Here is a 16,209-nt window from a genome sequence, read left to right on the forward strand (position 1 = left end):
TTTCAGCTGCATCATGGCTACTTCTCTGTTCATCCAAATAACATTTAATAGCTAACATTTATATAGCACCTACTGTGTGCCAGGCACTGTGACACTAAGGGGCTTTACAATTATTAACTCATTTGATCCTCACAACAACCCTGGGAGGTGGGTGCTAAAATGAGGCCCAGAGAGTAACCTCTCTGTGATTTGCACACAAGCCCCATTTCACTCTGCCATGTAGCACCATATTCTGTGGGTTGCACCTCTCATATTGTAGAGAGCTATCCTCAGATAATGAGATCACCAGGTGATGGCTGAAAAACTGAATCTATACCAAGATGTTAACTACCAGCAAGGACTTAATATGCTTCCCTTCCTAGGTTTATTTACATGCTCACCGAGGCCTTCAATACCTTGACACGAAGAATTCATCTCTGATGGTAGAATGCCTTGTACAGAGATAGGTCAATGGGAAAGATAACTTGATGAGACTGGTAGGGTGTTCCTCAAAGCATATGGCCCATGCAATTGATGGCCTGCTGCCTCCATGCAAGGGTGGACAAGTCAACCATCACTTCACAAAGCTATAACATGGTCATAAAGGAGAAAAAAATAATAACGGGTGATGTCTCTATAGCTCTCTTAAGGTTTGCAAAGCACTTTATATATGGGGGTCTCCTTTAAGCCTCACAATAACTCTGGGAGGTAGGCAGTACAAGCAGCATTAGCCTCACCTTACAGCTGAGGAAACTGAGGCTCAGAAAGAGGAAGTGACTTGTCCAAGGACACAGTGGAGCCAGAATTTGAACCCAAGGCTTCTGAGTACAAACCACACATTCTTTTTGCTCCCCAGTGCTGCCTGAATATGGCAACAAACCTAAGATGATAATTAGATGTTGATCAAGAGCCAGAATTTGTGTGAACACAGACACATAAACATAATCGGTGGTCTTTGCCCCATTACTGAGGCCACTGTGGCTTGGTGTGATTGGACAGCTCCCGTTTTGAAAGGCCCTTGTGGTTCCCAAAGGGTTCCTTGCCCTGGATGGAGCGGGGGCACTGTGCCACTACCATTTTAGGGAGAAAGAAATTGAGGCCTAGAAGGGTTAAGTGTTTTTCCCAGGGTTACACAACTAGTAGGTGTCATTTGTTCATTGTGGGCCATCTCCTGGGATGTCTTCCCAAAATGGCAGAAACTGTCAGAGCTAGAAGGGCCCTTAGAGAGCATTTGAATAAAAACTTCCCAATCCAATCCAATAAGCTTAATAATAAAATAAAATAATAATTTTATAAATATAATAATGTTATAATGAATATAATAAAATTAAGCCCCTACTATGTGGCAGATACTGTACTAAGCTCTGGGGACATAATTAATAAAAAGAATGACAGTCCATGCCATCAGAGAGCTTACAATCTAATGGAGGAAGACAGTACACAAAAGGAGGCAGGAAAAAGGGTGTAGGTTTATGACTCACTATGAAGCCAGCTGTGAAGCCAGGCAGGGAGGCGAGGAAGGGTGGAGTGAGTGAAAGTCCAGCTTCTGCCCTCTCTAAAGGAAGGCACGCAGAGGAATTTGACACGCTGCCCTCCAGCCCTCCAATCAGTGGGGAGAGGAGCCTGAGGGAGGAGGGGTCAATCAAGGCTTGAGTTAGCAGTCTAGTGGCAAGATTAGAGGTGATGAGGTTAACCTGAGAGGGGGGAGCCTCTTGTTCCTTGGAGTTGAGACCAGACAGCAGGATCCCTGACAAGTAAGCACCTGTGCTTTTGCTTGAAGACCTCTGGCGGGGGAGGGGAGGGCATGATGGCACATGACCTTCTTCCACTTGGGGACAGCTCTCATCGTTAGGAAGTTTTCCCCATCCATCCAGCCTAAATCTGCCTCTTTGAAGTTTCCGCTCACTACTCCTAGCTGTATTCCTTGGAATCAAGCAGGGTAAGTCTGATCTGTCTTCCAGGTAATAATCAGTTACTCAATCAACCAGCACTTATTAGGTGTCTACTCTGTGGGTTCAAAGACAAAAATGAGACAGTCCTTGCCCTCAAAGAGTTTCCTTCTGCTAAGAGGAGAGAACCCATATTGAGGAGTGGTATCCCGGGAGGGGAGCTTTGGCCTAGGCAGTGCCAAGAACTGTGAATGGAGTCATAAGGCAAGAGATTATCCTGCTCCTTCCAGAAGCAATGGTAATGTCTGATCATTGTTCCCCCCCAAGCAAGAGGTACAAAAGGGTGGTGGGGGATGAGCTGGGAGTCATGCACAGCAGCTGAGTAGACAGCAAGATGCCTGCTGGCTGAGCCCTGTTGCCCTGTTGGATAGCTAGATGGGAAGGAGCGTGGTCTGAGACCTGCCAGACAGAGAGGCCTAAAGTGAGAATTGATTCACACCCTCCCATTTGGCCAACTCTGCCCCTGGCAAGTCCCAAAACTGAATGGATTAAGGCCTTTACATACTTGTAGAGTGGTATCATTTCCCTACTAAGTCTTCCCTTCTCCAGGTTAAACATCCCCTGTTCCCTCCACCAATGCTTATAAAAGCAATCTCTGGTGATTTCTTTATCCATGTGTATTGCCTCCAGAATGTTAACTGATTCTTTGTTTTATTGGTGTGCTTTATTTTACTCATTATCTATTCTGGTCTATTTTTATTTTCTTGTGTATGTGAGTTAGCAGTGTTTTTTAGTAGCTTTGATGGTTTTGGAGGGGTATGGGAGAAGCCTGGCTCCCTCCAATCCTCTCTCTTAGAGATCTTTACTGGAAAGCCCCTCCCTTGTGAAACAGACACAAGCTCTGGTTGCAGAATAGGGTAGGGTGCCTTGGAATGAAAGGGCCTATCTATTGGAACATGTGAGTAGCTATGTGGCACAGTGGATAGGGCACCAGGCCTGGAGTCAGGAAGACTCACCATCTTCCAGAGTTCAAATCTGGCCTCAGACACTTACTAGCTGTGTTACCTTGGCCAAGTCACTTCACCCTGCCTGCCTCAGTTTCCCCATCTGTAAAATGAGCTGGAGAAGGAAATGGCAAATCACTCTAAGTATCTCTGCCAAGAAAACCCCAAATGGGGTCATGAAGAGTCAGACACAACTGAAACAACTCAACAGCAAGAACAATGTATTGGGACACAAGTCAAAGCCAAGTGGAGGCCATTGGTCTAAAAACTGGAAAAACTGGCACGAGGCTTATTCTCTGTTCCACCATGGCCCCTATCTAGGAACAGTGTTCCCTTTGGGAAGGGATCGTGACAATGGAGAGAACAGAAGGGAGAAGTATGAAACAAAAAACGCTTTTGGAGATGTTCCCATTGCACACAATGTTTATGTTCTTACCCTAGTCCTAATCCTATGTCTTCTCTGACAACAACTAGGTAAGGGTAGGGGGCCTTCTAAAGATGTACTGTCACTTTCCTCACCCCAAACCTCTTCTAAAATTCATCAGAAGGATTTGAGATCCTCAAGATACCTAGAGATATTGAGTACTATCTCACTGTGAGGAGGAAAGCTATCTGGTGAATATCACCAACTAGCTTAGGGAAATAGTCATCGTCCTGAGGTGGGCACCTGCCCCTTCCTCCTGCCCCCAGCAGCCATATTATCAAATAGGTTTAGGGTTCACTTTACCGAATCCCAAGATTAGGGCATCCCGGAAGAGTTCAGTCAACAGGATTTATTCAAAGTGAGCATATGTCAAACCTCCACGAAAGTCCACCAATGCTCCATCATAGTATGGAGGTGACACTAGGTTCTCGAAGGCTCTGCCAATGCTCTGAAAACCCTGGCAGCTTTAACCAAGCTGGAAGGGCTTTGAATCCTAGAGATGGACTTGATCCCTGGAGATGGTCCTAGAGATGGACTCCATCTCTGTCATATTAGGACCCACCTAGCTAGATGCAGAGAGGCTCATCAAGAGCAGTAGACTTGGAACCAGAGACAACAGGCTCCCATCTCTGCCACCTGCTTCCTGTGTGACATTGCACGAGCGACTTCATCTTTCTGGGTCTCAGTTTCTTTGGAAAGTGAGGAGGTAGGACTAAATGGCCTCTAGTATCTCTGCAAGTGGGGCAGCTAGGTGGCGCTACAGTGGCTAGAGCACTGGGCTTGGAATCGGGAAGACTCATCTTCCTGCATTCAAATCTGGCCTCAGACACTCACTGGCTGTGTGACCCTGAGCAAGTCGCTTCACCCTGTTTGCCTCAGTTTCCTCATCTGCAAAATGTTCTGGAGAACGAAATGGCAAACTACCCCAGTATCTTTATCAAGAAAACCCCAAATGGGGTCACAGAGAGTTAGACATGACTGAAACAATTGAACAACATCCCTTCAAGCACTAAATCTATTACCCCAGAGGGTTAGCAATAAGGGAATGCAGGACACTTGACACTTACTAGCTATGTGACCCTGGGCAAGTCACTTAACCCCAATTGCCTCACCAAAAAGAAAGAAGGAAAAAAAAAGGACCTTTGAGGTCATTGAGTCCAAGCTCCTCATATTATGTTGCTGTTGTTCAATTGTGTCTGACTCTTTGTGACTCCATTTGGGGTTTCCTTGGCAAAGATACTGGAATGCTTTTACCATTTCCTTCTCCAGCTCATTTTACAGATGAGGAAGCTGAGGCAAACAGGATGAAGTGACTTGCCCAGGGTCACATAGCTAGTAACTGAGGCTGGATTCGAGCTCAGGTCTTCCTAACTCCAGGCCCAGCACTCTATCCACTGCAGTGCCACGTGGCTGCCCCTCATGTTATAGATGATGAATTTTACAGCTTCCATTTCTCCAGTGCCTTAAGGTTTTCAAAGTGCTTTCTTCACAACACTACCTGGGAAGGAGGAGATACAGTACTGCCATCCCCATCTTAGGGAGAAGAAAACTGAGACCCACCAAGGTGAAGTGACTCGTCCAGGGTCACACACAGTAAGTATCTGAGGCAGCATTCATACCCAGGTCTTCTTGACCCTAGGTCTAGAGTTCTGGTCTATCCCAACCTTGCTACTTGTGTATCTTAGCTGTCTCCGGCCCTCCATTTCCCCATCTGTAAAATAATGGGGTTGGACTAGATGACCTATAGCATCCCTTCCAGCTCTAGATGGTTGGTCATCCTGCCTCAAGTCTCTCCCTACCCTAGTCCATCTTCCACTCAGCTGTCCAAGTGCTCTTCCTAAAGTTCAAATCTGACCCTGTCGCTACCACCGCCCCAATTCAAGAAATTCCAGTGGCTCCCTCTCACTTCCAAGATCAAATGGAAAATCTTCTATTTGGTATTCATAACTTTTCCAGTCTTCTGATGCTTCACTCAACCCCACATTGTCTGCAGCCCAATGACACTGACCTCCTTGCTGTTCCTCAAACAGGTCATGCCTTCTCCCACCTCCAGGTGTTTGCCCTGGCTATCACCCATGCCTAGAATACTGTCCCCCTCATCTCTGCCTCCTGGCTGCTTCCCCAGCTTGTTCAAGTCTCAGCTAAAACCTCACCATCTCCAAGAAGCCTTTCCTAATCCCCATTGATCTCTGTTCCTTCCCTCTATTGACGACCTCCAATTTATCTTGTATATGTCTTGTTTGTACTTAGTTATTTGTATGTGGTTTTCCTCATTAGACTGTGATGTCCTTGAGAGCAGGGGCTATCTTTTGCCTTCTTTGTATCTCTAAATAGCACAGTGCCTGACACATAGTAGGCACTTCATAAGCTTATTGACTGACTGAGATCCACGATCCTGTTGTAGCACCTATAAGCTCTCAAGCTACTTCTCAAACCTCTGATATCACTAGCAAATCAAGTCTTCAGAATTAAGGGGGCTGCTCTCACCTAAGAGTTCTAGGGGTCGTCCTGAAGGGTTGGGGGTTATCTTTCTAGCACAGTGGCTCATGAGCCCCCACCAGTGTGCTTTCCCTTACAATTATCCATTGGATATACCACTCAGGCAGTATAGTATGAACAGTTAGTACAAAATATCCCCTGCAAACATCTGTGACATACTCTCCCACTAGTATATACAGAGTGCAGGGGAAAGTAGGCTCAAACTTAGAGAGCACATGTAGTAAAGGGGTACCACAGACAGTAATAATAGTAATAGTAATAATAATGACTAGTATTTATATAGCATTTTAAGGTGTACAAACATCCTACATGTGTTATCTCTTGATCCTCACAATAGCTCTGTGAGGAGGGTGCTATTATTATCCTCATTTTATAGATGAGGAAACTGAGACTGAGAAATATTAAGTGATTTGGCCAGCATCACATAGCTAGGAAGTATCTAAGGCAGAATTTGAACTTGAGTCTTCCTGACTCCTAGCCCAACATTTTATCCACTCTGGCACCTAACTGCCTAACTCACAGCTCCTAGAAATCGTTCTGCTGGAATCTTTCAAGATGTTCTGCTTAAGTATAACTTTACTGCTGGAATCCTTGTGGAACCTTGAATCTGCCTTTCTTCACAGCATCCAATTTATCCTCAGCTCCAACTACAGACAGTGCCATCAGCCACTGCTGTCTAGGGATGACCCTAGGACACAGATGGGAGGATGAGGAGTCCAAAGTTCTCTGCATCCTTTGAACCTCACAAGGTCTTCCTCCATCCGAGGAGGCCAGTTGTCTCCCCCGACCACCGCTAGTTCCAGACTTGAGACTCTGTGTCAGTGCCAAGGTCTGCCTCCTACAATGCTTTTGGGTGGAATGGTCATCGCTGCTTGGTCTTGCCCCATGATATTTGGGTTTTTGCACTGACTTTTACCTCCTGGGATTAGGCATCCCAGGATCATGGATGTTCAGAACGCTGAACCTTCAGAGCCCTCTCTAGAACCTCAGGACAGAGTTCGAGCCCCCAAACTAGCCTCAGCCAGCCCAGATTGAGGCTTTAATCACTACCACTCTCTGAGTCTCCCAAGGTGCTCACCCTGAGGCTTTCTGATCACCAGGTGATTTTCTCAAGAGGGCCTCCATTGGTTGCCTCCAGACACATACCCTGGTAGGCTATTTTGTGTCTGTGTCCCATCTCTGCTTGAGATAGAATGTGGACTTGTTTGCCCAGAATGATGCTGGCTTTACTGATTGCTCCCTTTCCTATTGACTACCAGCTTCTGGCTGACTTATTGTATACTTCTTGAGTGGCAGAAGTCACTTCCCGTAGATTGCGTCTGGATTTCTTGGTCATTATTTGGTGTGGCGTGAATTTCTGGGTTTTGCTGGAGTGGGTATATAGGAACTGGCTGGGCTGCTAGAAGCCTTGCTTGCTTCGTAACACAAGAGATGTGCCAGGGTACACTGGCACAGCTCACTTTTCACAAGGTGTGCCCCATCTCCTCCCCACATTCTTCAGCCACTGCCCCCAAGCTGCAATTGGCTGTCTTCTTTTCTTGGTTTGGCATTGCGAAGATCCCAATCCCAGCTCCACACACAGAGGTACAAAGCTGCTTCCTCTGCTGAGAAATAAAGAAGAAAAGAAGGAAAGGCAGTGAAATCCCAAGGCATCTGTGATGGGCCTAGAGGCCCAACTACCCAGGAATCCTTCTTTGTTTCCAACTTAAAAGAACACTGTGCTGTGAGCAAAAAATAAAATTTGGAAAATCATTGACACTCAGGGCACAGAATGTCAGAACTGGCTTTATGCTCCAAACACAGGAAGTCAAAGCTGGGAGGAACCCTAGGAACCAAGCAGCCCAAGGATTACATTGACAAGATGGGGAAACTGAGGCCTATAGAGGCAGAGTAACTTATTTAAGGTCACATGACTAGCTGGTGGCAGAGTGGGCTCTCAAACCCAGGGTTGTCCTGACTCTAAGGCTGTATTCTTCCTCCTTCCCCCCCAACCCAAGCTGCCTCTCTGTCATATGCCTTCCTCCATTTGCCTTTCCAGGCTCCAATCTTTTGATCAGTTCTTAAAATAACAGCCTCGCCACTCCCCTTCCTCCGGCCCCAAACCTTCAGATCCTTTTGGCTCCCCTTTTCTAGACCTTTCTTAGTTCCAATGTCTGGAGCGGTTGCAGAGAACGGAACTGCACACAGTGTTCCCAGGCACAGACGCACCACGGTTTTATGTGTACAAGATAATGTTTGCTGATTTGGATCCAGCAGCCTCCTCAGTGATGCCCAATACTTCATTGGCCTTTTTGACCCCAGCAGTACACTGGGCAGGTGTCCTCTGGGAACAATCAAACTGAGCAAACCTGCTCTGGCAAACGCTTCAGCCTTGGGCAACTTGACCTACCTTAGGGACGACTTCTCAGGCACGTCAAAAGGCGACCCTAACCCTCAGAGCCTTCTTCAGGGCCTCCTGCCCTGAGTGGCTGTGAGAATCAGGGAAAAGGAAGATTCTGAAATCCTTTAACTTCTGAGAGGCAAGGCCTCCAGGAAAATGGCCAGGAATAACAACGGTAGCCCTCATTCCTACAGAATCCTAAAGGTTACAAAGTGCTTTTATCCCAAAATCCCTAGGAGACAGGCTAGGAAGGGTTCGAACCCTCATTTTTTTTGACATGAGAGCTAATTGAGACTAAGAGAGGAGGAGGAATTTTCCTGGAAGGTCATGGAATCATAGAGTTGCAAGGGATCTCTCATCTTTTACCAGCCAGAGGAGTAAGCTGAGGCCCAGGGAGAGGAAAGGATGTGGACCAAGGTTAATGTGCACAAAAGCCAGGACTTGACCCCAAGCCATTTGACTTCTATGAAGGCTTGTTTTTACTGTTCTCTTATTTCCAGCACTAATTCACACATAGCCACAGGGCTAATCAATTTCAGAGCCTGTACCTGAACCCTTTGCACTATCATCATCTCTTAGACATAGGGGTAGGGGAACCTGCAGCCTCGAGGCAACATATGGCCCTGTAGGTCCTCAAGTATGGCCCTTTGATTGAATCCACGCTTCACAGAACAAACTCCCTAAAATAAAAGGATTTGTTCTATAAAACTTGGACTCGGTCAAAGGGCTGCACTTGAGGACTTAGAGAGCCCCATGTGGCCTCGAGTCCCCATCCCTGTTTAGAGTCACAGCTCTCAAGCTAGAAGGGACTTCAGGGATTCATCTAGTCCAATCCTCTCATTTAACAGAGGGGGAAACTGAGGCCCAGGGGAGTGAAGTGCCTTGTCCAGGGTCACATTTAGGATCCTTGATCCAGAGCTGGCAGGGACCTCAAAGATCATCTTTTATAACCCCCTCATTTAACAGATAAAGAAACTGAAGCCCAAGTCCACACAGCAGGAGGGGCAGAGGATCCAAATCCTCTGACTCTGGAGTGAATACTTTTTCCACTAGCACACTCTGTCTCCCTCTATACCATGACACCTCTTAGAAACGGAAGAGAAGCATGTTTTTTTTTCTGTCCATCAGCTTGGATTCTTCAAAGTCTCCAGGTATTATGCTCATTTAAGTTATTATTTCCTCTGTTGCTTTGAAAAGGAAATTTGGTCCATTTGCCTTCATTTTCCCAAAGCAAAGCACTCCAGCTCTGCTGAATACTAGAGCTCGTTCGTCATAGTGTCTATGGAGACACAGTTGAATGAAACAAATCTTAGTCAACTTAGAAAATCCACTAGACTCAAAGCTCCTTGAGGGCAGGCCCATGTCATTTGTCTTTGTATCTACCCCAGTGAGAGAGAGCCTGCTGTAGGATATAGAGACTTGAGTTCAAAGTCAGGAAGATCTGACTTTCTTCTAATTCCACTTCTGATGCATACTGGCTATGTGACCCTGGTCAAGTCATTTAACTTCTCCACATTCCAGGACTTTAAGTTGCAGAGAAGGTGCTGACCTGTACTGAGAAAAGAAGTTTCCTCTTCTAAAGTGTCTTTATACCAGTGAAACCATGAGTCCAATCCAAAAAAAAAACCAAAACAAAACTCTATTCCACCTTCTAGTGCTTCTAGCCTTGCACATAGTAGGTATTCAAATCACTCTCAAAGGAATTCCTTTTGTTCAACAGCTTTTTAGTAGAACGTGGCTCCAGAAGAAGCCCTATTTCTAAGCTATGAGACATCCTGAGCCTCAAAGATTCTTACTTGGACAACTGTTGTATGCTGTGTCCCAGACAGAGAAGTCTGAGCGCTGGCAAATAGGAGAGCCAGGATTGGAAGGTGTGCTAGACTTTGAGTTTGGAGGGGCTTTGGTTCAAATCCCCTTATGGATTATGGAGTCTTATCTCTCCAACTAGATTGCATGCTACTCAAGAGATCCTGTCTTTTCCATAATCCTCCAACACTTATCTGTGTGACCATGAGCAAGGCAGTTAACCTCTCTGAGCCTCAGTTTCCTCATCTGTAAAATGGGGATCATAATAGCAGCAGCACTGATCTCCCAAGGTGGTTGTGAAGCTCAGTGGAGATATTAGATGGAAAGTGCTTTGTAAACCTTAAAATACTATATAAATGTCACAAACCACAGAATCTGCGTGTTGGAAGGGGCCCCAGTAGCCATCTGTTCCAACTCATCCGTGAAAACAATCCCTACTGTAACACACCTAACAAACAGTCGCTGTCCAGCCATTGCTTGAAGAGCTCCAAGGAAGTCCTGTTTGCTAACTCTTAACCATTAGGAAGTTTCTCCTGACATCAAGTCAAAGTGTCTTTCAGCTTTCAGTCTTGGGCTGCTAGGATCTTAATTGCATTGCTGATTGCCTTCCTTCAAGGTGATCTGACACATGGGGTCGCTTCCATTGGCCCTAAATGGCTCTCCACATTTCAGCAAGCAGATATGGCTACCTGCCTATTTGGAAATGGGGCTATTTCCAGGGATGGAAGTCTAGCTATGTATTTTTGAAATTACTTTTCATGCCTTCTACCTCCTGAAGAATAGAGACTAGGGATTACCTTCCCAACTGCTGTGATATTCTAAAGCTCAGAAATGGAGAGAGGATGGTTAAAACCTCCCTCCTCTCCCTACCCCTAAATTTCATGATATTTTTTAATCTTCCTGCCTCCTCTCCTCTCTGTTAAGAGCAGCTCATGAGCTGTGGAGGATGTTTTAAGACATGCCTCACTGAGAAGCCTCTTATCTGAGATTAGGAATAAACCTCATCTATCCATTTATGTGCATATGCTAAAATGCAGAGGGGGAAGCAATATGCTCCCCATCCATTTTAGCCTTTTCCTGGCTTTGTTTTTATCCCGCCCTTACTGGCCAGATTCAATACTGATCGATGATTTCCCTCAGGCTGTTGCCCCTACTTAGAGTGACCTTCTCAAGTCTCTCTACCAAATCCATGCCTATCTTCATACCCCCACCCCTGGAATTGGGAGCTCTGCTCTCTCTGAATTTCTATAGTGCTTGAAATGGATACCACACAGTCTAGGGACTGTTGAGAGATGATCTTATATTATTCTTTTGTAATCAATGTTGAACCCTAGACAGTCACAAATAAGAGAGCCATTGAAATGGAGAATGAACCCCAAAAAAGGGAAGTGACTTGCTCACCATAACAAAGCAAATGGGGGGGTGCAGCTAGGTGGCACAGTGGATAGAGCACCGGCCCTGAAGTCCAGAGGACCTGAGTTCAAATCCGGCCTCAGACCAAACACTTGACACTTACTAGCTGTGTGACCCTGGGCAAGTCACTTAACCCCAATTGCCTAAAAAAAAAAAAAAAAAAAAAAACAAAGCAAATGAGTGGCAGAGTATCTGAAGCGATATGGTAGAAAGAACACTTGCATTGGGGTCAAGAAGTCCTGAAGTCAAATTCTACCTCATACACTCACTAGCTGGGTGACACTGGGCAAGTCCCTTCCCTCCCCTGGGCCTCAGTCTCCTCCTCTATAAAACAAGGAGGTTGAACTAGATGACCTCTGAGGTCCCTTCCAGTTCTAGAGTTCATGATCTCTCCCTGTCAAAAAGCCTCTTCCAAAGTACTACCAGGTTGTTCACGGTCTTCTCTCTCCAACTAGATTGCATGCTACTCAAGAAATCCTGTCTTTTCCATAACTTACCTGTAATTTCAAAGGCCCTGTTGCTCAGTGGATAGAGAGATGTCCTTGGAGTTGAGAAGCCATAGGTTCAAATCCTCCCTCTGACACATATTGGCTATGTGATCCTGGCCCAGTCACCTCCTTCTTTGTGGCTCAGAAAGCTCTCTGAGACTCTAAGTTACAAAGTAAGGGCTCACATCGGTAAAGGGAGTTTTCTCATCTGAGATTTCCCTATACTAGTGAAATCACAGGCCCAGTGCTATCTCATCTCTAATATTGGTATTTCAAACCCAGAGACAGCCCCCTGCCCTTGTGATCCTCTCCTTATCTGTTCCCTTCTCTCTAGTTCTCATTGTCCCCCCTCTGTAAAACGAAGGCTCAGGCAGTAAATGTAAAATGATGCATTCCAGCCCTGGTGTACGTGATCTTGTCTATAAGTGAGAGCTGCACTGGGCATTGTCAGATCTGAGGAAGGAAAGCTCATTTTGTTTTTCTTCTTTTTTTTTTAAATTTATGGAATAAAACAAGCATTTCCATAACATAGTATAATAAAAAAGATGATTGTACACAAAACTGCAAGATCAGGAAGAGCTTTGGGGAGAGTAGTTCTGGGAATGAGACTCTTGTTTATATGTATGAACTCTACATGGATTGACACATGGAGTTACCTTCTATACATTCGGTATCATAGAGGTAGAGCTCAGTGGGACTCAGAGGTCATCTTGTCTGAGCCCCTCATTTTAATGAGGAAAACGATAAAACCCTGAGAGAGGTGAAGACCACAAGGTGAAGGCCCGATACCACAAAGTAGAAGATCCAGGATCCAAATCCAAGTCTGCTGGCCCCCAATACACTCCCCATTCTGCAGCATCACCTCTAGATGAGTTTGGGAGACATCAAACATATGAATATCTTCTTTCCCACTTTGCACATTTTCCCTAGAGGGAATATTGGCTAAGTGAGCCAGGGCTCTCTCTAGATTCAGAACTGCACAGGCCCTGTACAAACCTGAAAAAAAAACCCATTATTCAGGGGCCACCACAGGATAGACAGGAGACAAAGTTTTCCTTCATCCTGGCTTTATGGTTGCCTAGAACTCTTTGATCCACGTTTATTTTGGGCAAATATAAGAAGTCGAAAGAAATATTTTTATAACCCCAGCAGAGTGAGGATGGATTTGAGCTTCTCAAAATCAAAAGCCTTTCCACAAAAGTTATTGTTTTAAAACCCGGAAGTTGAAAAAAAAAAAAACAGGGTGTGGGGAGTAGGGGAGGCAGGACTGGCCTTTTAGAAACCATGGTAACCTTTCATCATTTTCAAGGTAGAGGAAAGCGATAAAAGCAACTCAGTGGGAGATGTCTTTCTCCCTCTCACTCCTGAGGAATGTCAGGGCTGCAGAGCTGGGTTCTAATAAATGAACATAGATAGACCTTTCTCTTTTTTCAATCTAGAAGGGCCCCTTAGGGACCATCAAGGCCCAATGCCCCAATTTTTCAGACATGGAAACAGAGGTCCAGGGAGAAGTGATGTGACCAAGGTCATGCCATGAATGAGTGGAAGGTCAGAGATTAAAACTCAGTTCTCCTGAGAATCCATTCTCTCTCTTTCCCACCATATGTCATGGCTCTGCAAAGCCATACCTAGGAATCTTTACACCCAGGGCAAATTCACTTAAAAACGGTTGGGGGTAGGGGGCAGAGGGGCAAAGCAAGGAGCAAGAGTCAAAGGATAGTCTGTTCCAGTCTTGTGGAGTTTCACAGGGAGAGAGGATGACCCCTCCCCCAAGAATCTGGCTCATGCTCCCCATCACTCATTCAATGGATCCCAACCCTGCAACTCCTGGGAGGAGACTGGACGGGAAAGGTAGTAGGGAGAGGGGCATCGTTCTGGAAATGAGAAAGGCTGGTCTTAGGTGAGGGTTACCATGGTGCTAGAGCCTGGACAGTATCAGCTTAGGGCTGAATAAAGGAGCAGGGACAGTCATTCTACCAAGTGGCAGAGGTCTGCTGTGGGGAGGCAGTATGCCCCCTGATATCAATCACCTGGGCAGAGTTCTAGTCTTGCCACCTTGGTTATTGCTCTGGTGCTCTGCTCAAGAGCCATTCTCAACCAGTACCTTTACCAGGTTGAAACCAATTTTGTTGTTCAGTTGTTTTTCAGTTGTGTCTGACTCTTTATGACCCCATTTGGGGTTTTCTTGGCAAAGATACTGGAGTGGTTTGCCATTTCCTTCTCTAGTTCATTTTATAGATGAGGAAACTGAGGCAAACAAGGGTAAGTGACTTACTTGCCCAGAGTCACACAGCTAGTAAGTATCTGAGGCCAGATTTGAACTCAGCAAGAGGAGCCTGGTGTTCTGTCTACATTGTGCCACCTAGCTACCCTGAATCCAATTAGATTCAAACAAATCGTAAAGTTCCCACTCTGTACCAAGCACTGCGCTCAGCAATACAAATACAGAAAATGAAACTGTTCCTGTTTCACTGGAATGATACAAATGGCAAGTACTTATGTAAATATTAGGTTTCATAAGAAGGAAGTGAATAAATACAAATCTATCGTAGAAAGTAGTTCAAGACAAGGTAGTTTGGGAGAAAGAGCGTTGGCAGATGGGAGAACAGGGAAGGCTTCGTGTAGAATATGATGTTTGAGTTGGGTTTGAAAAGAAGAGAAGGCCTGTCAAACATGGAGGGAGAGAGCAAGCGCCTTCCAAGTATGTGGGCTGGCCAGCGAGAAAGCACAGAGGCAGGAGCTGCTGTACCAGCCAGTTTGGCAGGAGGGGCGCTCATGTCCAATGAGGCTGAAAAGATAGGTTGGAGCCAGATGGTGCAGGGTTTTTAAAGCTACACAGAAAACTGTATATGTTCTCCTAGAGGTAATAGCAAGCCACTGGAGTCAGTTGAGTAGAGGAGTCATATGGCAAGCAATGAGTCTAAGGAAAATGACTTTGGCATCAGTGTGTAGGCTGGATTGGAGTGGGGAGAGACTTGAGGCAGTGAGGCCAGTTAGGAGGCGAGAGATGATGAGGGCCTGGCCCCAGGTGGTAGCAGTGTGGATGGAGAGAAGGGGGTGCATTAGAGAAATGTTGTAAAGGAAAAAGGACAGGACCTTGGCCACTGATTGGTTATGTGGCATTCTGGAGGAGAGAGGAGGGGACAGCAGTGTCAAATGTAGCGGGTAGGGCAAGAGGAATGAGGACTGAGAAGACTACCAGATTTGGCCATAAAGAAATCATTAATAACTTTAAAAAGAGCAGTTCCTTTTGAGTGATGAGGTCATAAGCCAGATTGCAAAGGGCTGAGTGAGTGAGTGAGAGGAGATGAAGGTGAGGCTGCAGGTGCAGCCTGCCTTTTTCAAGGAGCTTGGCTGAGAAAGGAAGGAGAGATATGATATAATTGCTTGAGGGGGAGGTAGGGTATAGTGGATGCCATTTAAGGATGAGGAAGATTTGGGCATGTTTGAAGGTGGTAGAGAATGAACAGGTAGGTAGGGAAGAGGTTGAAGACTCAATAGGAGGAGAGAATGCAAGAAAAGACAGGAGGGGGATAGGATCAAGTGCACACATAGAGGTGGTGGCCTTGGCAAGAAAGGCCACCTCGTTTTCAGAGACAGGAGGAAAAGGGGAGAGAGTGGGAGATGATGTCATGGGCTTTTGAGATGAAGAGGAGTGAAGTAAGAGGTGAGATCCTTAGCTGATAGGGGGTGGGTGGGCGAGGCTTGAGGAGGGAAGCAAAGTTTGCATTAATTTCTGGGGGAGTAAGATAGGGGACCAGTTAGGGAAGAATAAAAAGGCCGCCTTACTGCAGTAAGGTCCCAACTGAGGTTGGATAACACGAGCCTGGGATCTCCTCCAGTTCTGCTCGGTAGTTTGTGAGAAGGAGCAGAGGAAGAAGATGGCGAGTGGAATCCAGGGCCAAGGGTGGGCAACGGAAGAGTGGGAAATAGGACAAGAGAGCAAGGGATGGTGAAGCAGGGGATGGTGTTGAGGTGACAGGCTAAAAAGGATTGGCAAGGAAGGAAAGCAAAGTCTAAGTGGGCATAATGAATAGCCTGAGAAAGTACTGAGAGGTAGCAGAGTGCCAAGCACTGGGCCTGAGCCCTCCTCTTCTGTCCCACTAGTCAGGTAGCCTCTGATTCCTCTCACTTGTGAGCTGGCTCTGGTGGCAAGCCACCAAAAGCCCCCTAATGATCTGTCTGCTTCAGCTTACCTCTCCAAATAATCAACTGACTGAGAGACAGGCTCAGCCTCTGGAGACAATCAGACACTCTGGTGCCTACTTAGTTACTCCCTCCCTGAGAATAGATTTCTCACTTGTTTGGGCAAGAAAGATTTTTCAAA

Source organism: Vombatus ursinus, unplaced genomic scaffold (genome assembly GCF_900497805.2).
Source record: "Vombatus ursinus unplaced genomic scaffold, bare-nosed wombat genome assembly UNPS02004573.1, whole genome shotgun sequence".
In the NCBI taxonomy this organism is placed as follows: domain Eukaryota; kingdom Metazoa; phylum Chordata; class Mammalia; order Diprotodontia; family Vombatidae; genus Vombatus; species Vombatus ursinus.